This window comes from Triticum aestivum, chromosome 6B (assembly GCF_018294505.1).
Source record: "Triticum aestivum cultivar Chinese Spring chromosome 6B, IWGSC CS RefSeq v2.1, whole genome shotgun sequence".
Classification (NCBI taxonomy): Eukaryota; Viridiplantae; Streptophyta; class Magnoliopsida; order Poales; family Poaceae; genus Triticum; species Triticum aestivum.
The window spans coordinates 614,688,444-614,712,674 of record NC_057810.1 but is presented as its reverse complement, the minus strand read 5'-3'; the positions used below and the strand labels follow the sequence as shown (position 1 = coordinate 614,712,674).

The window sequence follows — 24,231 nt, the reverse complement described above, 5'->3', positions numbered from 1 at the left end:
GGCCAGGCATAAAATATGCAGGTTTATCTCCAACAAATGCAATCAACACTAAGTGCATTTTTAAACCATTGTAGTATTCCAATAGTGTTTTCGCAAGAGGTAATATGCAAATTCCTTACAAACAAGTGGTTGAATATCATCCACTTGAACTTCTTTCACTGTGATTCCTGACCCTTGTGCATTCACTATGATTTGTTGTATAGCGCATCCGATGTAGCTTACAATATCTAAGTGAGAAAACAACCATTGCTTAACTGCAAATTTACATACTGTAAAACAGGTGCATTATGTGACACAGTAAAATTATGTAAAATATTTTAGTCCTCGAGAGAAAAGGAACAAAATACATGTATTACATGATTGGCGAGACAACAAAAATAAAGTGAACAAACTGTTTATTCTCTGCCTCTCTGGTGTGTGCAGATGGCGTGATTAGCATGGCAACAAAATGGACTGAGTTTAGCACACAAAATAATATAGGCTATGAATAGGAATCTTAATTGGCGAGCAAACTTTTTTTATCAACACAGGCGTACAATGGTCAGTGACTTTGCTATCTGTACTGCTACTTAGTCATTCCCCTAGCTAGTTGTTTCTCCTCTCAGTTATTCCAGTTCTGCGTAGTTTTCTCTCTATTCAGTTTTGTTATCTCTGTGTACTCTGTTTTTCTTTGGAAAATTCTTTTTTGAAAGAAATTATCGTACCCCCAATTTAACAACAACAACCCCCCCCCCCCCCCCGTCGTGGTACTAAGTCTGACAGTAAGAATAGGGCGTACGTATGAGGAGGCGAGGCCCTAGCTACAGCGAGGTTGTACACATGAGTTTACGAGTTCAGGCCCCTCTCGGAGGAGGTAAAAGCCCTACGTCTCAGTGCCCTGAGGCAGTCGACCGGAATATGGGTGTGTGTTACAAGGGGTGCGAACCCTTGTCCCAGAGGAGGGGGGTGGCTTATATAGAGTTCACAAGGACCCCAACCATCCTCCGTTACAGGGGTTCAATGTACATTAAGATAGGGCGTTACTGATAACGCCAGCTATAAAGTGTATTTAATGATCTTTAAGGCTACGGAGTGAACGCCTTACCGTTGCCATCCTCTGAGTGACTCTAGGTTTTCTGTACTCCGAGTGGTTTCCTGTATGGTCGAATGACTCTCTCTAGGTCGAGTGAAACGCGCGGGGGGGGGGGGTATCCGAGTGAGGTGACTGGTCGAGTGGATTGCACTCGATGGCTTCAGTCGATACTTCCTGGTATGCTTTGAATGTCTTTACTTCTAGGGTAGTGACCTTGGATGGGGCGTATAGGTCAGGCCTATGACCCTACCCTAGGTCTATGGCATCGGTCATTAGCCCCCGAATGGATTGAGGTCCGAGTGGAAAGAAGGTTGAAGTTGGTCCTGCCTTGACTCTCGTGCTTCACAAGTATCTGTACTGGATTTGAGGTCCATGCTGAAACTTTGGCTTCATTTCAGTCGCCTTGATCGATTCAGAGGTTGTCGAGTGAACTTATGCTGGCACTCTTCGAGTGTTCTTACGACGTGAAATCTTTGGCGCGATTGGTTACTGCGGAACCCGGATCTCACGGGATACGAAAATTTGGGGAAGCGCGCGAGGCGGAGTGCACCGTACTAAACAGGACGGATAGACAGGGGCGCCTCGATCTGCGCCACCTTTTTCGCAACGTATCCAGCGCGCGATTGTTGTGGGATTTGACAGGATCTCTCGGGTCCATGCGTCAGCCACTCGGAAGTAGGCCCTTAAAAGGCGTCGAGGTCGAGGCGTCTGCACTGTGCGCTCTCATACCCCTTCTTCCTCCTCCGCCTCTCCACCGCATCTACTCTCGCCCTCGACGCCGCCGCTCCGTCAGTGCGCAGCCCGTCCCCGTGGTGAAGTACAAGATGGTGGCACTGGAGCGCGCAAAGAAGGCAATGGCGACGACGAAGGGCAAGAAGATGAATCAAGGGTCGTCGTCGAGGTCTGCGCTGCCGCCAGGTTGGATTCAGGGAGACTGGATCCGATCTACGCTCAGGCCAAAAGATCTGGAAGATCTGGCCGCCACCGGTTTGATCACCGCCGGGGCTGCGAGGCTGCCGGAGGGTGAGACAGAACCTCGGCCGCGGTCAGGCGAGTGCGTCCTTCTTGCGACCCATGTCGACCGTGGCTTCTCCCTTCCTCCGCATCCTTTCTTCCGGGGTTTTCTGAACTTTTTCGGTGCTCAACTTCACCACTTTTCTCCCAATACCATCACGTATCTCGCTGCGTTCGTGTCTATGTGTGACAACTTCTTGGGTTGTCAACCGCATTGGGGTCTCTTCAAGCACGTTTTCATAATCCGCTCTCAGACCGTGAAGAAGGCGAATCCGAGTGACGAGAGGACACACGTGATCCAGATGTGTGGGGGTCTAGGGATCCAGATGAGGAAGAGGAGCACTTTTCCTACCATGACACTTCCCGGGTCGTCAGGGGCTGGCAGTCGACCTGGTTCTACTGCCAGGATATTGCGACTCCCGATCAGTCGACCGGTCTACCTCCTTTTTCTGTAGATCGAGCCCAGCAACCTTCTTCACTGCCCGTGACCGCAGCGGAGAAAGTAGAGACGGATATGTTGGTCGAGAGGGTAGTCCAGTTGGTCCGTCAGGGTATAACTGGCATGGATTTACTGGAGGTGTTTCTCAGTCGACACATCCAGCCGCTCCAAGCCCGTGACCACTCAATGTGGATGTACTCGGGCGCCAACGACACCGCTCGAGTCCACCCAGAGGAGGTTCCGGACGAGATGGTGGCCCTGTGGCTGAAAAGCATTACCGGGAACAAAGATAACCCCAGGGGGGCGGAGAGTCGATCCATTCGACGCTGACAACCAGTCGGACAAGGTCTGATCTTTGCTACCGAATGTACTTCAATCTGTCTTGCAACTGTTTCTGAATCCGACTGATGTTTGATTAACTTCTCGCCTTGCAGGTTTATACTGAGATGTATTCAATGCCAAATAGGGAACAAGCCCAGGAGCAAGCCCAGGAGGGAGAGGACAGCGCAGAAGAGAGCGGCGACTGGCAATCCCCTAATGACGATGATGAAGAAGAGTGATGAGTCGGACAATGAAGAGGAGGTCGACTCACCACCTCACGCAGAGCGCCGATCCAAGCAGTTCCATGATCCAGCGGGCGGGCGTGGCAAGACTGTGGCTCCGAGTACACAAGCGCATAAGCGCACTCGGACTTCGACTCCGAAGCCGTCAGAGAAGGTCGCCAAGCAGCCCAAGGTCGCTCCTTCAAAGCCTCGGAAGACCTTGCCCAAGATCAAGATGGACGTTCCTGTTGCTTCTGTGTGAGTGTCCCATTTTTCTGTGTTTCCCTACCGACTCATACTCCTACTCTGACCAAATGGATTATGAACTTTTCAGTGCCGCAACCTCCGGGACCTCCATGGATACTGATAGGCCCCGAGGTGACGAGGAGACTGAGGATGCTGCGACTTCCAAAGCTAGTACGACCTTGCATTCTTGAACTTGTTCTACCGACTGGATTGTCGGTCGATTGAACTCTTACGGTTGCTTTTTGTTGCAGCTCCGCGGGACGTCATTGAGCTTCCAGACGACGAAGAGGAAGTGCCTCTAAAGACTACGAGAAGGAGGGGCAGGGCTTCAAGCAAGAGGATGACTGCAGGCCAGGGGTCTCAGTCGACATCAGCATCGGAGATGGTGGTCCAGCGATCCGGAGATCTGGCTCGGGCCAATGTTTCTTTTGTCGATCCACTGTCGACTGAACATCCCTCGGCGTCGACTGCTCAAGTCTCCGCTTCGCCTGCACAGCTCCATGCTTCAGATCCTGTGACAGCTCCGACTATATTACCGTCATCGTTCTTTGCTGCATATCACACTTCAGACGACCCGCCGAGTGCCGCCAGGGAGGCCCTTCTCCAAGTAAACCTCGTGATGGGGCAGATGAAGGTGGTGCATGAGGCCAGTCAGGTTGCCTACAATACCAGCACCGCTCTGCAAGCCAACGCCAAGGTTAGTTGGTTTCCGACTAGTCTCTTGACTAGTGGTAGTTGCAACTGCTACTTTATTGTTCATAAGGTGTCCCTGGATGAGCGTTTTGGAACCTTTACGTGCATCTATCATGGGTCTGCATTTCGCATCCAATCGCATCCAATCACCCACTGGGTGTTTTGACTTAGTGTTGAATAGTACTTCCACTTGAGTCAACCAGGTTGAGTCGAGTGTTTTTTCTGAACCAGTGGGGGCACACAAAGTGCACCCACTTGGTGTAGTCCCTGAGACCGCCGTCGGGTGTTTGATGCGGCAAGGGTCTTTGCCGAATGTTATTTCATTGTTCTTTCACTCGGTTGAATATCGCGATCCGAGTGGAATCTGGACCAGTGGGGGCACGCTAAGTGCACCCACTGGGTGTAGTCCCCGAGACCGCGGTTGACTACTGGTAGTCGGCTAGGGTCTGAGAATCTCTCTCTCTCTCTTTTTTGCATACTCATGTTGGGCAGACCATGCAGAGTGGAAAACCGGACCAGTGGGGGCATGCCAAGTGCACCCACTGGGTGTAGTCCCCGAGACTACTGTTGAATGTTTGATTCGGCGGTAGTCTTAGAGCAATTTCTGCTATGACCTTTGTTTCTGCCGACTGACATATCTTTTTTACTGACTGCAGAAATCTTGTGACCTTGGAGCCCAATTTGCTGAACATGGGAGGTAATAATTCGTCGACTGTCTACCATATGACACTTTTTTTCTTTTAGTCTCTTGAACCGAGTGACTCCACTCGAACAGATGTGCGTAGTGAAACCGTCAACTCCAAGCTCGTCTGAAGAATGTTATTTCTTTAGAGAAAATGAAGCAGGCTCTGGAGAAGAAGGATCAAGACCTTGCCGCAACACAGAAGGAGGCGCGAGAGAAAATGACACTTGCCGACAAGAAGTTGGGCTCATTCAACAAGTTGGAAGAGGAGAATTCCAAGTTGAAGACTGCCGTTACTGAAGCCAACCAGGAGGTTGCGAGGCTGAAGAAGGACAAGGAAAACTTGACTGACGAGGTTGGAAGTCTCAAGGACAAGAAGGGTGAACTGGAGGCTTATCTGGGACAGCTTGCTGAGAACCTGGTCTTGAAGCTTGAAGGTATTTCCTTTTGTCCGACTGATTTGTCGATGTCGACTAACACATCTTATTAAACTGTCGACTCACCACCTTTCTGACTGTGCAGAACTTTGTCAAGATTTCGAAGCAGAGACTGGGCGGGTCGAGACAGGTCTTGACCCTATAAACTCTCCTGTCAAAGATGACGTTGCAATGAGCGTGCTACGATTGGAGTCTCGTTTGGACAGTGTTGTGGATTATCTCGCTCGTCTGAAGGTGGCAATGTCGCGGATCGGCGCTGAACTCTGGCCTCAAGCGGAACTCCCAAAAGATCTCGAGTCTCTGATGACTCGACTGAATGAAATCCCTGGTCGAGTGCAGGAGTGGAAGAAGTCGTCTGCTCGCTGTGGCGTCGATGTTGCTCTGTCGTTGGTCCGAGTCCACTGCAAGGATGTCAGAGAAGACAAGCTGGCGGCTCTCAAGGTTGCCAACACTAAGAAGCTCAACTTCCAGTCTTTCATGGACACCTTCCTTGACGCCGCCACCCGTATTGCAGACAGCATCGACCTTTACAGCTCCGTCGAGCCAGCAAGTCCTCCCCCTGCCGAGTGAACAAACATTATGCTCCACCTTTAGGGCATGTATAGTGGTGCTATCTTAGGAGTGGCACATAGGATATATGATGAGGTGGAGGAGAGAGAGCTCATAAGAAAAGGCTTGTCTTCTCTTATTTAAGAGAAGACAAGAGGTGATCTCTTAGCACAACATGTCTCATCACATTTTTAGTAATTATTAGTTATTGAAGATAAGGCTAAGAGATGACCCATTGTAGACAAATTTCTTTGTCATCTCTAAATCACATGCAAGACTTAAGATAAGATTATCTTATCAACCATTGTACATGCCCTTATTTGCCTCGGATGCCGAGTGGTTTTGTAACCGTTAAAACTCTTTCAGGCCTGACGCCTGAGTACTTCTGCCCGTTGCAGTTCCGAACTTGGTTTTCTTTGAATACGATGGCTTTGCCTTTATCGCTTTTGAATGTTTTTCGATTCCGAGTGAAATTTGACCCTTTCACCTTCCGTCGAGTGACTCTGATGGTGTGTTCAGTCGACACCTCGTCGTCCTTGTGGATCGGGATGGAGCGTACATTATACTTGTGGCGCAGCTCTGGCGTGGTGTTCAGTCGACACCTCGTCGTCCTTGCAGATCGGGATGGAGCGTATGTTATACTTGTGACGCAGCTCTGATGTTGTGTTCAATCGACACCTCGTCGTCCTTGCGGATCGAGATGGAGCGTACGTTGTACTTGTGACGTAGCTCGCAGGATCTTTGAGACTTAGGCGAGTAAAGCCCCCGAGTGGGAGGATTGCTCTCCACTCAGAGTGTTTTTTAACTTAGGCGAGTACGGGGTCGCAGCTAAGCCCCCGGGTGGGAAGATTGCTCTCCACTCATAGTGTTTTTTAACTTAGGCGAGTACGGGGTCGCGGCTAAGCCCCCGAGTGGGAGGATTGCTCTCCACTCGTAGTGTTTTTTAACTTAGGCGAGTATGGGGTCGCAGCTAAGCCCCCGAGTGGGAGGATTGCTCTCCACTCAGAGTGTTTTTTAACTTAGGCAAGTACGGGGTCGCAGCTAAGCCCCTATGACGCCCCCGATTCAATCGTACACTAATCATGCACGCAAACGTGTACGATCAAGATCAGGGACTCACGGGAAGATATCACAACACAACTCTAAAACATAAATAAGTCATACAAGCATCATAATACAAGCCAGGGGCCTCGAGGGCTCGAATACAAGTGCTCGATCATAGACGAGTCAGCGGAAGCAACAATATCTGAGTACAGACATAAGTTAAACAAGTTTGCCTTAAAAAGGCTAGCACAAACTGGGATACAGATCGAAAGAGGCGCAGGCCTCCTACCTGGGATCCTCCTAACTACTCCTCGTCGTCGTCAGCGGGCTGCACGTAGTAGTAGGCACCTCCGGTGTAGTAGGGGTCATCGTCGACGGTGACGTCTGGCTCCTGGACTCCAGCATCTGGTTGCGACAACCAGAAAGAAAGGAAAGGGGGAAAAGGGGGGAGAAAGCAACCGTGAGTACTCATCCAAAGTACTCGCAAGCAAGGAACTACACTACATATGCATGGGTATATGTGTAAGGAGGCCATATCAGTGGACTGAACTGCAGAATGCCAGAATAAGAGAGGGATAGCTAGTCCTATCGAAGACTACGCTTATGGCAACCTCTGTCTTGCAGCATGAAGAAGAGAGTAGACTGAAGTCCTCCAAGTAGCATCGCATAGCATAACCCTACCCGGCGATCCTCCCCTCGTCGCCCTGTTAGAGAGCGATCACCGGGTTGTATCTGGCACTTGAAAGGGTGTGTTTTATTAAGTATCCGGTTCTAGTTGTCATAAGGTCAAGGTACAACTCCAAGTCGTCCTGTTACCAAAGATCACGGCTATTCGAATAGATTAACTTCCCTGCAGGGGTGCACCACATAACCCAACACGCTCGATCCCATTTGGCCGGACACACTTTCGTGGGTCATGCCCGGCCTCGAAAGATCAACACGCCGCAGCCCCACCTAGGCACAACAGAGAGGTCAGCACGCCGGTCTAAATCCTATGCGCGCAGGGGTCTGGGCCCATCGCCCATTGCACACCTGCACGTTGCGTACGCGGCCGGTGAGCAGACCTAGCAACCTCCATTACAAAGGAAGTTGCGTTAATGCAGTCCAACCCGGCGCGCGCCGCTCAGTCGCTGACGTCACGAAGGCTTCGGCTGATACCACGACGCCGAGTGCCCATAACTGTTCCCGCGTAGTTGGTTAGTGCGTATAGGCCAGTATCCAGACTCAGATCAAATACCAAGATCTCGTTAAGCATGTTAAGTATCCGCGAACGCCGAACAGGGCCAGGCCCACCTCTCTCCTAGGCGGTCTCAACCAGCCCTGTCGCTCCGCCTCAAAGTAACAGTCGGGGGCCGTCGGGAACCCAGGCCCACCTCTACCGGGATGGAGCCACCTGTCCTTCCAGCCCCCACATCGGGATCACCTGCGGGTACTCAACGAGCTGACCCGACTTTAGTCACCATCTGTATAGCATGTATGTATGTATAGTATATACCCGTGATCACCTCCCAAGTGATCACGGCCCGATAGTATAGCAAGGCAGACTGACAAGAATGTAGGGCCAATGATGATAAACTAGCATCCTATACTAAACAATTAGGATTGCGGGTAAGGTATCAATGACTGTAGCAACAATGACAGGCTATGCAACAGAATAGGAGTAACCAAACAGTAACATGCTATACTACTCTAATGCAAGCAGTATAGAGAAGAATAGGCGATATCTGGTGATCAAGGGGGGGCTTGCCTGGAAGCTCTGTTGTACAGGGAGAAGGGTCGTCGGTGACGTAGTCGTACTCGGTGGCATCAGCGCCGGTCTCGGGGTCTACCGGAGAAGAAGAGGGGGGGAAGAAACAGTAAATACAGAGCAAACAAAGCATCACAAAACATAATGAGGCAATACGCGGTGCTAGGTATGCCCTAACGCGGTAGTAAGTGATACCGACGAAGGGGGGAAACATCCGGGAAAGTATTCCCGGTGTTTCACGTTTTCGGGCAGATGAACCGGAGGTGAAATGTTGCAGGTTCACTATGCTAGGGACGCGTGCCGGACGAACAGGCTGCGTACCCTGGATTCGTCTCGTCGTTCTGAGCAACTTTCATGTACAAAGTTTTTCCATCCGAGTTACGGTTTATTCTATATGATTTTTCTAAGGTTTTAATCATTTCCTAAATTATTTTAATTCAAAAATTAAATGTTAAATTGCTATGGGTACACAGAAGTGTACCCAGAGATGGACTTGTGTGGCTGACCAGTAGGCCCCATTGACTTGGTCAACTGCCCAGTCAGCAGAGACTGACTAGTGGGGCCAGTCAAGGTCAACAGCCCAGTCAGCATTGACCGTTGACCTGGTCAATCTGACAAGTGGGTTTCACTGTCATTGACTCATAACTCTATTAGTTTAGGAAAACTTGCTTAATTAACAGTGAGGCCCATCTGTCACTGGGTTATATTATGCTAATTACTTAATTAACTAATTAATTAACATACTAAATATTTTAATTAACACTTATTTTTGTTCATTTGTTTTTTTGTTCTTATCCAGAGGCTGGGCCCCGGTGGTCAGGGGCACAACCGGCCACACACACGCACACGCACCCATGACTGTGGGCGAGGCCGTGGCCGCAGCCTGGTCGGCGGGTGGCCGGCGACCAGCGGGCGCTGGACGGGGCGGACACGGGGCATGGAGCGAGCGGGGGAATGGGCGCGGCGGCGCCGGCGGAGTGCACAGGGGGCGTGCGGCGAAGCGCGACGTCCAGGCACAGCAGCAGCCCTATGGACGGGCGAGCAGCGGCAGCGGAGGCACGAAACGAGGGGCGAGACAGGGGAACAGGGGCGGCCAGCGCGCTGAGCGTGGCGATGGACGTGCGGGACGATGGGGAAAGGGAAGCAGGGGGATGGAGTTCTCACCCCCGTTGTAGGGGAGTTCGGCGGTGAGGCGCGATGGCACCGGCGGGGAGGAGGTCGGGGAAGGCGTCCGACGAGGTGGAGGTAGACGAGGGGTGGCTTCTGCGACCAGGGACGGCGATGACGTTGTGGCGTCGGCGGGATCATGCCCGATCCAGAACGAGCGGAGAAGAAGGCCAACAACGCGGTGGTTGCCTCGCCGACGAACGACAGCTGCGTCCCGCCTGAGGAGCACCGGAGAGCCGCGGGGGAGCACTGGAGCGGAGAGGTTGCGAGGGGGGTTCGGGCACGAGGGCCCTCGCCGCTGAGTGTCTGGCGGCGCGAGGAAGATGGGGAGGGAATCGAGCGAGAGAGAGTGGGAGAACGAGGGGAGTGAGGGTGGTAGCGGTTTAGGGTTTGGTCGCGTGGGGGGATAAGGGGGACCGGGGTGGGCCGGCCTGGCGGTCCGTCGGCCTGCTGGGCCGAGGCCCAGATGGGGGGTTCCTTTTCCTTTTTTGTTTGTTTGTTTGTCTCTTTTGTATTTTCTTTCTTTTATTTATTTTCTCTTCTGTTTTAATTCAATTTAAATCATTTATGCATTTTATAAAACTGTGTCTTCTACACCATAATGATCTATGTAATATTTAGTACAAACCGAACATTTTTATTTTAATTTTTGAAAACTTTTATTATTGACATTAATTTGAATTTGAATTTTGAAACGGTTTCGAATCATCGCAAGGTTAACAACAGTAACTGTGGTGATGTGGCAACATTAGCAGGGAATTACTGTAGTCTAATTATCCGGGCGTCACAGCCCCCGAGTGGGAGGATTGCTCTCCACTCGGAGTGTTTTTTAACTTAGGCGAATCAGGTTCGCGGCTAAGCCACCCACTAGGGGATTCGGACACAAATGATTACGGGAAATCAATCGTCAAGATACTATAAAAATCTTGTCTTTGGTAAGCAAACTGGAGTACTCTTATTACAACTCGTTGGGTCAAGTGATTTTAGGTATAGAAAGGGCGAAGCAGCTCTGCATTCCATGTGCGTGGCTCGTCCATATTCTTCGCTACGTTGAAGATGCGGTATGCTCCGTTGTGAAGCATCTTGGTGACGATGAAGGGACCTTCCCAGGCCGGAGCAAGCTTGTGGGGCCGTTTCTGATCCACTCGGAGCACAAGGTCTCCTTACTGGAATGCTCAACCTCTGACATTGCGGGCATGGAATCAACGCAGATCCTGCTGATAGATGGTCGACCGGATCAGACTCATCTCACGTTCCTCTTCCAGGAGATCAACCACGTCTTGGCGTGCCTGTTCAGCTTTAGCTTCAGAGAAGAGTTCCACCCGGCTCCCGCCTCGGCGCCGTACACCAAGAACAAAGGGGTTCGGTCAGTCGACCGGTTAGGCGTCGTTCTCAGCCCCCATAGGACGAATGGTAACTCAGTCAGCCAAGCTCCAGCAGCGTGTTTGAGGCCGCGCATCAGTCGGGGGTTTAGCCCTTGAAGGATCAAACCATTCGCCCTTTCTGCATGCCCATTCGACTGCGGATGTGCAAAAGATGCGTAGTCGACCCGAGTGCCTTGGGAAGCACAAAACGCCTTGAACTCATCAGAATCAAAATTGGAGCCGTTATCTGTGATAATACTGTGAGGGACTTCATATTTGAATATCAACTCCTTGATGAAACTGACGGTAGTGCTTGAGTCAAGGTTTTTGATGGGCTTGGCTTCGATCCACTTAGTGAACTTGTCGACTGCTACGAGCAAATGAGTGAAACCACTTTTGCCGGTATTGAAAGGTCCAACCATATCCAACCCCCAGACTGCAAACGGCCAGACGAGTGGAATAGTCTTCAAGGCAGACGCAGGCTTGTGAGACATGTTGGAGTAGAATTGGCAACCTGCAGACTTGTCGACTATATCTTTTGCCATCTCATTTGCACGAGGCCAATAGAATCCCGCTCGGTATGCTTTGGCCACAATGGTCCGAGAGGACGCATGGTGACCACAGGTCCCTGAGTGGATATCGTTTAGGATCATTCGGCCTTCTTCTAGGGCGATGCAGCGTTGAGCCACTCCTATGACACTTTCTCTATAAAGTTGTCATTTTATCACGGTGAAAGCCTTCGATCGATGGACTATCTGGCGAGCCTCATCCTCATCCTCTGGGAGTTCCTGCCTGAGCGGGTACGCGATGTACGGCACCGTCCAATCGGGCATGATCACTAGGACTTCCATGATCAGGTCGACCACGGCTGGGACTTCGATCTCAGTCGGATTGGCTGAACTTATTGGTTGCGGGGGCTCTTCTTTGAAGGGATCTTCTCGTACTGACGGGGTGTGGAGATGCTCCAAAAACACGTTGCTGGAAATAGGCTTCCGAGTGGAACCTATCTTCGCCAGGTCGTCAGCAGCTTGATTCTTGATTCTGGGAATGTGGTGGAGCTCTAACCCCTCAAACTTCTTCTCTAGCTTTCTCACTGCATTGCAATAACCGGTCATTGTTGGACTCCTAGCGTCCCATTCCTTCATTACTTGATTAACCACTAAGTCTGAGTCGCCGTAGACCATCAAGCGTCGGACGCCGAGTGAGATGGCCATACGCAACCCATACAATAGAGCCTCATACTCAGCTTCATTGTTTGAAGAATCAAAGTGAATCTGGAGGACATAGCTGAGCTTGTCTACTCTCGAGGACACTAAAACCACTCCTGCACCAGAGCCATTCAACATTTTGGACCCATCAAAGAACATAGTCCAATGTTCCGACTGAATCTGAGTCGGATGCTGCTGTTCAATCCACTCTGCGAGGAAGTCTGCTATAGCTTGGGACTTAATGGCTTTCTTTGCCTAAACTTGATATCTAAATGAAGGAGTTCAATCGCCCATTTTGCCACTCGACCAGTTGCATCACTATTATTCAGAAGTTTTGACAATGGGGCGTCGCTGACGACTGAAACTGAGCGGTCTGAAAAGTAGTGTGCAACTTTCTTCGTGGTTAGGTAAATCCCATAAACAAGCTTCTAATAATGAGGATATCTCTGCTTGGATGGGGTCAGGACTTCTGAAATGTAGTACACAGGGCGCTGAACTTTGAAGGCTTTGCCTTCTTCTTCCCGCTCGACCGTGAGCACTGTGCTAACAACTTGTCCAGTGGCTGCAATGTAAAGCAATAAAGGTTCCTTGCTGACTGGAGCAGCGAGCACCGGCTGGGTGGAAAGCAGGGCTTTGAGCTCTTCAAACGCTGCTTCAGCTTCGTCATTCCACTCAAACTTGTTAGACTTCTTCATCAATCAGTAAAAAGGCAGTGCCTTTTCACTGAGGCGTGAGATGAATCGACTCAATGCAACCAAACAACCAGTAAGCTTCTGAACATCGTGCACACGTACAGGGCGCTTCATTGGAGGATTGTGCCAATCTTCTCTGGATTTGCGTCGATTCCTCGTTCAGAAACAAGAAAACCGAGTAGCTTTCCGCCTGGGACTCCGAATGTGCGCTTTGATGGATTGAGCTTGGTATTATATCTTCTTAAGTTGGCAAAGGTTTCAGCGAGGTCAATCAGCACGTCGAAACCTTTGCGTGACTTAACCACTATGTCATCCATGTATGCTTCCACATTCCGACTGATTTGAGCAGGCACTTCTGAATCATGCGCATGAATGTGGCACCAGCATTCTTGAGGCCAAAGGGCATAGTAAAATAGCAAAAACACCTGAATAGGGTTATGAAAGCTGTCTTTATCTCGTGGGTCCATACAGTCAGATCTGATGATACCCGGAATAAGCGTCCAAAAAGGACAATCGCTCGCATCCCGCAATTGAGTCGACTATCTGGTCGATGCAGGGTAGAGGAAAATGATCTTTCGGGCAGGCCCGATTGATGTGCTTGAAATCAATACATATTTGAAGTGATTTGTCTTTCTTGGGGACCATAACGACATCGATGAGCCACTCGGAGTGGTATATCTCGCGGATGAACTCGGTAGCCAGGAGTCGAGCCACCTCCTTGCAAATTACCTTTCTCTTCTCCGCGGCGGACCGACGGAGATGCTCTTTAACGGGTTTTGCCTTCGAATCGACTCGCAAACGGTGCTCAGCCAGTCCCCTGGGTACACCCGGCATGTCAGATGGCTTCCATGCAAAGATGTCCCAGTTCTCACGGAGGAACTGGATGAGCGCTTCTTCCTATTTGCTGTCGAGTGTTGATGAGATATGGGCCGGAGCAGCATTGGGTCGGTCGGGTGAATGTGAATCGGCTTTGTCTCGCCGGCCGACTGGAATGCGGATTCTGAGGCTGGCCTCTTGGCACGCAGCAAATCACTTGGATCCGTTGTCTTTTGGTACTCTTGAAACTCCACTGCTGCCATCTGCTCATCTGCTATCTTCGCACCGTCCTGAAGACAATCTTCTGCTCTTTGCCGGTTACCGGTGACCATGATCACGCCTTTGGGGGCAGGCATCTTCATCTTGAGGTACACATAACATGGTCGAGCCATGAAGCTAGCATAGGCAGGTGTGCCTAGAATGGCATAATAGGCACTTTCAAAATCCACTACCTCAAATGTCAACTTTTCCTTGCGGTAATTCAAAGAATCACTGAAAACCACATCAAGAGTGATCTGTCCGAGTGAATCGGCTTCCTTTCCCGGGATGATACCATGGAACCTCATGTTGCTCTCACTGAGTTTGGACATCAGAATGCCCATTCCCCAGAGGGCCTCAGCGTACAATATATTCAGACCACTGCCACCATCCATCAAATCCTTGGTCAGTCGGGTGCCCCCAACGATTGGGTCGACCACCAACGCTTGCCGCCTAGGGGTAGCAACGCGTGGCGGGTGGTCAGACTGGTCGAATGTAATAGGGGTTTTCGACCACTTCAAATATCTCAGTGTTGTCGGAGCAACCATGTTCACCTCTCTGTTAATAACCATGTTCACCCTAGGTCTATGGCATCGTCACCCCCCCTACCCTTCTGGTCGATATTTGATCCTATAACCAAGAGGAGGAAGTTTTCCTTGATGGGCACGTGGTACCTCGGAAGGGCACCTTTCGATATTTGCAGTCAATGATGCAGAAGGATGATGATATCGATGAAGATGTGATCCATCAAATCAAATTTGGATGGATGAAGTGGCATCAAGCTTCTGGCGTTCTCTATGATAAGAGAGTGCCACAAAAGTAAAAAATGTAGGTTTTATAGGACGGCGATTCGACCTGCAATGTTGTATGACATTGAATGTTGGCCAACTAAATGAGAACGTGTCCAATAGCTAGGTGTAGCAGAGATGCACATGTTGACATGGATATGTGGCCACACAAAAAAGGATTGGGTGATACCGATTGAAGAGAAGCTTGTCCAACACCGTCTGAGATGGATTGGGTGATGATGATATACTTGATAGAGTTGGGGTGACACCGATTGAAGAGAAGCTTGTCCAACACCGTCTAAGATGGTTTGGGCATATACAACACAGGCCTACAGAAGCATGGTTTGGGCATATACAACACAGGCCTACAGAAGCGTCATAGCGGATGGGTAGGTGTGTTGATAATGTCAAGAGAGGTCGGGATGGACCAAACTTGACATGAAAGAAGTCCATAAAAAGAGATCTGAAGGACTAGAATATCACTTAAGATTTAACCATGGAGAGGGGTGCGTGGAAGTTAGTTATCCTAGTGTAAGAACCATGACTTGATTTCGATAACTTATGGTTTCAACTCTAGCCTACCTCAACTTGTTCGGCACAGGCTTTGTTGTTCTTGTTGTAGTATTTTGAGTGGAAAATTCTAAATATGCTTCCATTGTACCTGATTACATCACACTTGACCGATCACAATCAGTCGAATGCTTTTGTAGCTAAGCTGGTGAACAAATAAAACATGCACAAGGTCCGTCTTTTCGGAATCAATGCAGATATCTGAGGAACACTGTGAGAACAATAAAACTTCATCGAGGCAGAACGACGCAAACGAGGCAGTTGTCGGTAATCAATGTATATGTGTTACTACCATACGATTTGCATATGTGTTACTCCCTCCGTCCGAAAAAGCTTGTCCGAAAAAGCTTGTCCCTCAAATGGATGTATCTAGCACTAACTTGGTGCTAAATACATCCATTTGAGGGACAAGCTTAGCTTTTTCGGACGGAGGGAGTACTACCATATGAAATACTGTAGACTGTACATCATAAAGTAAAATTGCGACTGGGATTTGTCCGAAGGCATAGATGGTGACATTATTGAAAGAGCAGTTTCCTACTACATGTTGAATTTCACATACAAAACAACATGAGCGTCTTGAGAATGAAATGCTGCAATGCTCACTCACTAATGTTGCAGACTGACATGAATTTTTGAACTGCGTTGTGGTACTGAGTTCCCTGCGGAAATTGTAAAAGAGGTGGTTGGATACAGGAGGCAGCGCCGATACTAGCAAGTACTACTTCAGAGGTGGAAACTGGAACATAGGACAAAGTTAGTACCTCCCAGTAGAGTTGGTTGCAGTCAGTGCACTTCCAGAACTCCATATTTCGGTTGAAAAGGCATGAGGGGATGACCTGAAAACCTTTGGAGGCTTCTATGGCTTCCTCGAGCGTTAATGGTTTCTGAATGAAACTTCCGTTGCACTTTGTACATCTCGACATTAATCGGTCCTCAGAGATCTTTAACTGGAAGGTGTCAATCACCTGCAACAAGCAAGTTAAACAGACGAATCAGCGGACTTTGGAATATCTTTCCGCCATTTCCTTATTGCACAATGCACAAATATAAATACTAGAAAAAGATTCTGTCTCAGGCTCCCCTATCACTCTCTCGCCTCCTTGGAAAAGCTAGTGGCCAAGGGTGTGTCCACTCCTCACCCTACCATCCCTACCCCTTTCCGCTGCCTCCGTGGGTAAGGGCGGCAGCGCAGAGGCCAATACATTCTTGTCAATCCATCACTGTCGCATCTGACTTCTCAGCATGGACTGCTTGGATATGTAGCTGCGGGATGCTCAGTGAACTTGTGTTCAAGTGGCAATGTGCAACCAGAGTCCACTAACAGCTGCAGGGGTGTTGTAAGGCCAGATGAGTGCGTCCGCGGTGGGGTCTGGCTGTCAGGGCGGTTTGCAGAGTTGGAGGAGGGCAACACAGTTTTTTTAATTCTTTTTATTGAACTCCTTGTTAATCAATGAAATAGGCAAAGCTTTTGCCTCTCTTTTTTTTGCGAGTTTTTGCCTCGGTTTTATAAGTATGTAGTAGATAGAGATACAAGTAAATGACTAAATCAAAAGTGACAACTGCTAGAGAAGTGACAACTGCTAGAGTATCACATGTAAACAGTGACCTTTGGTTTTATTACTTCAAGTCATTGCTTCTAGATGTTTCACGAGCATTGGTCTATTTCCACATTATTTTTCAAGTCAACACTTACAATATTACATCGGTTCCTTTGTTAACTTGTCTTTTTGGACGTGGCATGGTCTCCAGTATGCTCGTTTGTGGCTTTGACCATTACTTTCTGTATTTGCATTTGCTTTTCATAGGAATTCTGTATTTACATGCTAGTAAATATTATAAAAAATACAACAACAACAACAACAACAACAACAACAACAAAGCCTTTAGTCCCAAACAAGTTGGGGTAGGCTAGAGGTGAAACCCATAAGATCTCGCAACCAACTCATGGCTCTGGCACATGGATAGCAAGCTTCCACGCACCCCTGTCCATAGCTAGCTCTTTGTCGATACTCCAATCCTTCAGGTCTCTCTTAACGGACTCCTCCCATGTCAAAATCGGTCGACCCCGCCCTCTCTTGACATTCTCCGCACGCTTTAGCCGTCCGCTATGCACTGGAGCTTCTGGAGGCCTGCGCTGAATATGCCCAAACCATCTCAAACGATGTTGGACAAGCTTCTCCTCAATTGGTGCTACCCCAACTCTATCTCGTATATCATCATTCCGGACTCGATCCTTCCTCGTGTGGCCACACATCCATCTCAACATACGCATCTCCGCCACACCTAACTGTTGAACATGTCGCCTTTTAGTCGGCCAACACTCCGCGCCATACAACATTGCGGGTCGAACCGCCGTCCTGTAGAACTTGCCTTTTAGCTTTTGTGGCACTCTCTTGTCACAGAGAATGCCAGAAGCTTGGCGCCACTTCATCCATCCGGCTTTGATTCGATGGTTCACATCTTCATCAATACCCCCATCCTCCTGCAACATTGACCCCAAATACCGAAAGGTGTCCTTCCGAGGTACCACCTGGCCATCAAGGCTAACCTCCTCCTCACGGCTAGTAGTACTGAAACCGCACATCATGTACTCGGTTTTAGTTCTACTAAGCCTAAACCCTTTCGATTCCAAGGTTTGTCTCCATAACTCTAACTTCCTATTTACCCCTGTCCGACTATCGTCAACTAGCACCACATCATCCGCAAAGAGCATACACCATGGGATATCTCCTTGTATACCCCTTGTGACCTCATCCATCACCAATGCAAAAAGATAAGGGCTCAAAGCTGACCCCTGATGCAGTCCTATCTTAATCGGGAAGTCATCGGTGTCGACATCACTTGTTCGAACACTTGTCACAACATTATTGTACATGTCCTTGATGAGGGTAATGTACTTTGCTGGGACTTTGTGTTTCTCCAAGGCCCACCACATGACATTCCGCAGTATCTTATCATAGGCCTTCTCCAAGTCAATGAACACCATATGCAAGTCCTTCTTATGCTCCCTATATCTCTCCATAAGTTGTCGTACCAAGAAAATGGCTTCCATGGTCGACCTCCCAAGCATGAAACCAAACTGATTTTTGGTCACGCTTGTCATTCTTCTTAAGCGGTGCTCAATGACTCTCTCCCATAGCTTCATTGTATGGCTCATCAGCTTAATTCCACGGTAATTAGTACAACTCTGAACATCCCCCTTGTTCTTGAAGATTGGTACTAATATACTCCGTCTCCATTCTTCTGGCATCTTGTTTGCCCGAAAAATGAGGTTGAAAAGCTTGGTTAGCCATACTATCGCTATGTCCCCGAGACCTTTCCACACCTCAATGGGGATACAATCAGGGCCCATCGCCTTGCCTCCTTTCATCCTTTTTAAAGCCTCCTTCACCTCAGACTCCTGGATGCGCCGCACAAAACGCATGTTGGTCTCATCCAAGGAGTCATTCAGTTCAATGGTAGAACTCTCATTCTCCCCATTGAACAGCTTGTCGAAGTACTCCCGCCATCTATGCTTAATCTCTTCGTCCTTCACCAAGAGTTGGCCTGCTCCGTCCTTGATGCATTTGACTTGGCCAATATCCCTCGTCTTCCTCTCCCGGATCTTAGCCATCTTATAGATGTCCCTTTCACCTTCCTTCGTGCCTAACCGTTGGTAGAGGTCCTCATATGCCCGACCCCTTGCTTCACCAACAGCTCGCTTTGCGGCCTTCTTCGCCATCTTGTACTTCTCTATGTTGTCTGCACTCCTATCCAGGTATAGGCGTCTGAAGCAATCTTTCTTCTCTTTAAGCGCCTTCTGGACATCATCATTCCACCACCAGGTATCCTTATCTCCGCTTCTCCTTCCCCTGGACACTCCAAACTCCTCCGAGGCCACCTTACGAATGCAAGTCGCCATCTTCATCCACATATTGTCCGCATCCCCTCCTTCCTCCCAAGGGCCCTCCTTAAATACCCTCTCCTTGAACACCTGAGCTACCTCCCCCTTGAGCTTCCACCACTTCGTTCTAGCGACCTTGGCACGCTTATCCCGCTGGACACGAATCCGAAAGCGGAAGTCAGCAACCACCAGCTTATGCTGGGGTACAACACTCTCCCCAGGTATCACCTTACAGTCTAGGCACGCACGCCTATCTTCTCTTCTCGAGAGGATGAAATCAATCTGGCTAGAGTGTTGGCCACTACTAAAAGTCACCAGATGTGATTCTCTCTTTCTAAAGAGGGTGTTAGCTACAATCATGTTGTAGGCTAGAGCAAAGCTTAAGACATCTTCTCCTTCTTGATTCCTGATGCCATAGCCAAAGCCCCCATGCGCCCCTTCAAAACCTGTGTTAGATGTACCCACGTGGCCATTGAGGTCTCCTCCTATGAAGAGCTTCTCACCAGTCGGTACACTCCTAACCATGTCTTCCAAGCCTTCCCAGAACTCCCTCTTGGTGTTCTCATTGTGGCCTACTTGCGGGGCATATGCGCTGATAACATTGAGAACCAAGTCCTCAGCTACCAGCTTGACCAGGATAATCCGGTCCCCACGTCTCCTGACGTCTACCACTCCATACTTGAGGCTCTTGTTGATCAAGATGCCTACGCCATTTCTGTTTGCAGCCGTCCCCGTGTACCACAGCTTGAAGCCGGTATCCTCCACCTCCTTCGCCTTCTGTCCTCTCCATTTGGTTTCTTGGACGCAAAGGATATCAACACCTCTCCTCACTGTTGCATCAACTAGCTCCCAAAGCTTCCCTGTCAGAGACCCTACGTTCCAGCTACCTAAGCGAATCCTCCTAGGCTCAGCTAGCTTCCTTACCCTTCGCACTCGTCGAGTCAAATGCGAAGACCCTTGCTCATTTTCCACTACATCCGGGCGCCGATGTAGCGCGCCACTAAGGATGCGACGACTCGATCCTCGCTCACTTGCCACCGTATCCGGATCAAGATACGGCGCGCCACTTGGGGGGTGACGGCCCGGCCCTTGCCCATTTTCCACCACACCCGGGTTCTGATGTGGCGCGTCGCTGAGAGGGTTACGCCCCAACGAAAATCTTTTGGGTTTCATCTCCATAAGAGTGGCTGAGTTTTTACGTTGGCTCGCCAAGCCTATCACAACCCTCCTCCTTTACCCGGGCTTGGGACCGGCTATGTTGAGACAACATAGGCGGAGTGAGACAAAAGCATTTTTATGACAAATCTAGTAGTATCATACGCAAATAACAACTTCAAACACTTGGACTAGTTTTTGAATATTAGTGGTTGAGGTTTTAAAATGTTGTTTGTGCACAAAATCTAAAAAGGAGTGGGGAAATACTAAGGAAAGAAATGTTTTCATCCATAAAGGCCAATTTACACTAATTTTCAAAAGTTCATGCAGACAGATCAAACTGAAGATGGAAAATATCAAAATAAGCACATACCTCAGCCAGTTGATCATGTTTGAGCAGGCTTTTCACTCTGTATACTTGATTAGTCGCCAAATACTGATACTTTATGAGCTTGGCATCTCTTGTTAGTAATATTCTTCCTTCCTTGTAGATTTGATCTAATAATTCCCTAAAGTTGAGTAGAAAAAATAAAAATAAATTAACAAAAAAGATCCCTTAATAAGAAACTACATTAGGAGTGTTGCAGAAAGTATAGGGGAAGACCTTGGTTGAGGTTTCCTACAAGATGGAGTGGCGGCATCTAGTCCAACACATCTCAAGTGCTTAGCTAGACCCTCAATCTGTTGAGTTTTGTTCACATCAAATCTAGCAGCCTTTACAAATAGAGAACAAATTGGGTACTTGACTAACATATAAGGTGGTAAAATATGTCATACTTCATGTTCATCTTATGCAATGTTATTTTAAGAAACAAACAAAATCCACTCTTGTCGAAGATGGTGAGATTAGGAAAACTGTTACCATCACATCACACAGAAACTTTGGGTATCCATCTCCACCAACGGAAGGATCCCATGGAGGGGGACCCATCCATTCAGTATTGTAATCAAACTTCTCTTTGCACTTGGCATCACTCGACAGCTTTTGCTTTTCTTTTCGTCTTGAGGAACGGGCTTTTGTATCTGACTCTGTCAACAAAATCCTGTCGCTGTACTTCGTGATGATGGATGTCGAATACCCATCAAAGTAAATGTCATTTCCTGACGATGAACATTCACTTGCCCTTTGTGAGCAATGTTCATCTGAAGCTTCAGCTGTCGGTGAACATTTTTCTGCAGTAGTAATAAATAATACAAAAATTGTTAGTGGTTAAATCTTCTTAGTTCTTATTAATGATAAGCACTTGAAACTTTCATGAGAAAATAATATTTGCATACAAGAAATACAAAGAAAAAAACACTAAATTCCCATGATCAAATCAGTTGCGTTAAGAATGACAAAAGTACCTTCAATGCTGACCTTCTGATGGAACAAATCAAATATATATAGCAAGTAGTAGGCATCTGATGCAGCATATTGTATTTGCCCTTCGCTCAAGGGTCGGCATGACCAATCGCTACATTGGAGTTCCTGGTACAAAAAATAAGGATAACAACTGGGTAACCCTTAAATAATAGGGACAATTCCATTTCTGCCCCTAATTCAAACCCACTACTCACATTTACCCCTAATTTTTAGACCTGCTCAGTTTTGCCCCTATTCCGTTGTGTGGTGTTATAGAAATACCCCTGAGCGATGTTTCCTTCAGGTCTTCTCTACTTTCTAACCTTTGCGACATTCCTCTGTAGTTGCCAGTTCTTTCAGTTCTTTTGTAGCATCCCCGAGCATCTCCATGGATGGCAGTTCCTATATTTTGGTGTTTATGTTTTCAGGGAGAATAAATATTTTCAGGGATGCTACAAAAGAATAGAAAGCACTGGCAGCTACAGAGGAACGTTGCGAAGCATGGAAAGCAGAGAAGACCTGACAAAAATGTTGCTCAGGGGGTATTTCTATAACACCACACAATGAAATAGGGACAAAACTGAGTAGGTCTGAAAATTAGGGGTAAATATGAGTAGTTGGTTTGAGTCAGGGGTAGAAATGTAAATGTCCCAAAATAATAATGCTAACAGATAAATGTGTTGGTTTCAAGATCTTATGGGTTTCAACTTTAGCCTACCCCAACTTGTTTGGGACTAAAAGGCGCTGCTGCTGTAACAGATAAATGCGAGGATTGTATTTTTTTGGTAGTGAAGAAAACAAGGAAGATAAATAAGATTTATTTGTCTGCTTGGGCTGGGCAGGAAGACCAAGAAGCTCAATTTGGTTCCATATTAAACTCTGGACCACAAGCTCGAGATCAATTTGCATGCTGGTCATGTGAGCCCAGGTAAAGAACTCACATTAAGATGCATCTATGTGAGGAAAATGAAAGTTAGCAACCAAGCTTGCATATTGAAAGGACCAGGCTTGAGCTCAACACCCCAATGACACTTGTTATGAGCCTTTGTGCCAGACTTGCTCAAGGTTTGCTCGTGTGATGTGTCTGGTCACAGGTGCTAAGAGAGGATACCACAAGTTGGTTAACCACGTATGAACATACAATATAGTACTAGCAATTTGCTTTATGAACAAGGCTTCAAGTAAACCAAAGGAGACAGGAATTTATAATCTGATATGTTGATCTGTATAGTAAGGAATACTGCTTTAAATCAAGTAAGTTAGTAATAAGCAAAACCAATTGGATTTGGCAAGGCTATTATACACCTACATTCCCACTGGTTTATAGTTGTGTCAATCTCTACTGCCCTGCAATTCTGCAAATGTTCGCCAAACAGTTGGTTTCATATGGCAATTGAACTTTGCGATTATCGCAACCATACCATGGAAAAATGCAAGTCCTCGACATGAAGGAAACGAACTTATGTAGACTAACCTTTGATAAAGAGACATTCAGCAGTTCCTCGCATATTGAAGCCAAACTCTTGGTCTCCTTTGGAAGTCTCTTTTGCATGTCATGCCCCTTGAGGTAGTGATAAACGTTGGTGACATCCAAGAAAGGCTCCACCTTGCAAGATGAATGACTGGCGGTGTTACTCACAAAAAGTTAATGCTTACTGCTGCCTCTCAGCTGGTTTTGGAACAACGAATTACTCCCTCCATTCGGGGTTCTAGGGCTGATTCTTGAAATCTCCCGTACCAAGGAGCAACTTTAGATATTTCAATCTGGCTCGTAATAATCCTGGGCAGATTTGTCTTGGGCAAGACTTTGACGCATAATTCGTGTTCCAAAACCAGCTGAGAGACAGCAGTGATCAGGTAGCTGATTAAATTAAACATCAGACAAAGTCTTCAAAGCTTCAACCAATTCAACTTACAACAATGCTGCCTAAGAGAAAGGGATCTGGGACATTCTACCGGAACATCGTGAACAATCTTGTCAAGAAAGCAGTAAAACAATTTGCACGGCAGGCACTCTACCCTGTTGAATCCAGAGTCGCATCCGAGGGCGGCCGTGAAGGTGGCGGAGAGGTACGCGAGGTCCTGCTTGAACCGGAACCCCAGCTTCAGCACCCCGGGCCGCTCAAACAGCTCCCTCAGCGGCGCCCACAGGTCGGCGAGCGGCACGGCGAGGAGGTCGACGACGAACACCTCATTGCCCCGTCTTCTCCCCGGCAGGCCAGCTGGAGAACCGTAACAGTTGGCAACTGCGTCGGATTAGGGGGAGCTGGCGAGGCGTCGTCGCTGGGGGCGGAAGGAGCACGGCGGCGTGGCTTCCACTCAGCGTCGAAGGCGACGATGCGGGCGGCGGCGAGGGACCGGAGGAGGTGGGATAGCGCCGGCGAGGACGCGTCGCCGGTGACCAGTTGTGCCGCGAGCGGCGGCGGTGGCGCCGGTGCGGGGTCCATCGGAGCCGGTGGGAGTGGGGAGGGATCGAAGAAGGAAAGACTTTTTTTTAGGGGGAGAAGGAAAGACCAA

At 48.4% G+C, this 24,231-nt stretch overlaps 1 pseudogene; it reads right to left on the bottom strand.

Annotated features, from left to right (window-relative positions):
• Nucleotides 1-15,798: 15,798 nt before the first annotated feature.
• On the bottom strand, nt 15,799-24,231 carry LOC123138304 (exonuclease mut-7 homolog; annotated as a pseudogene).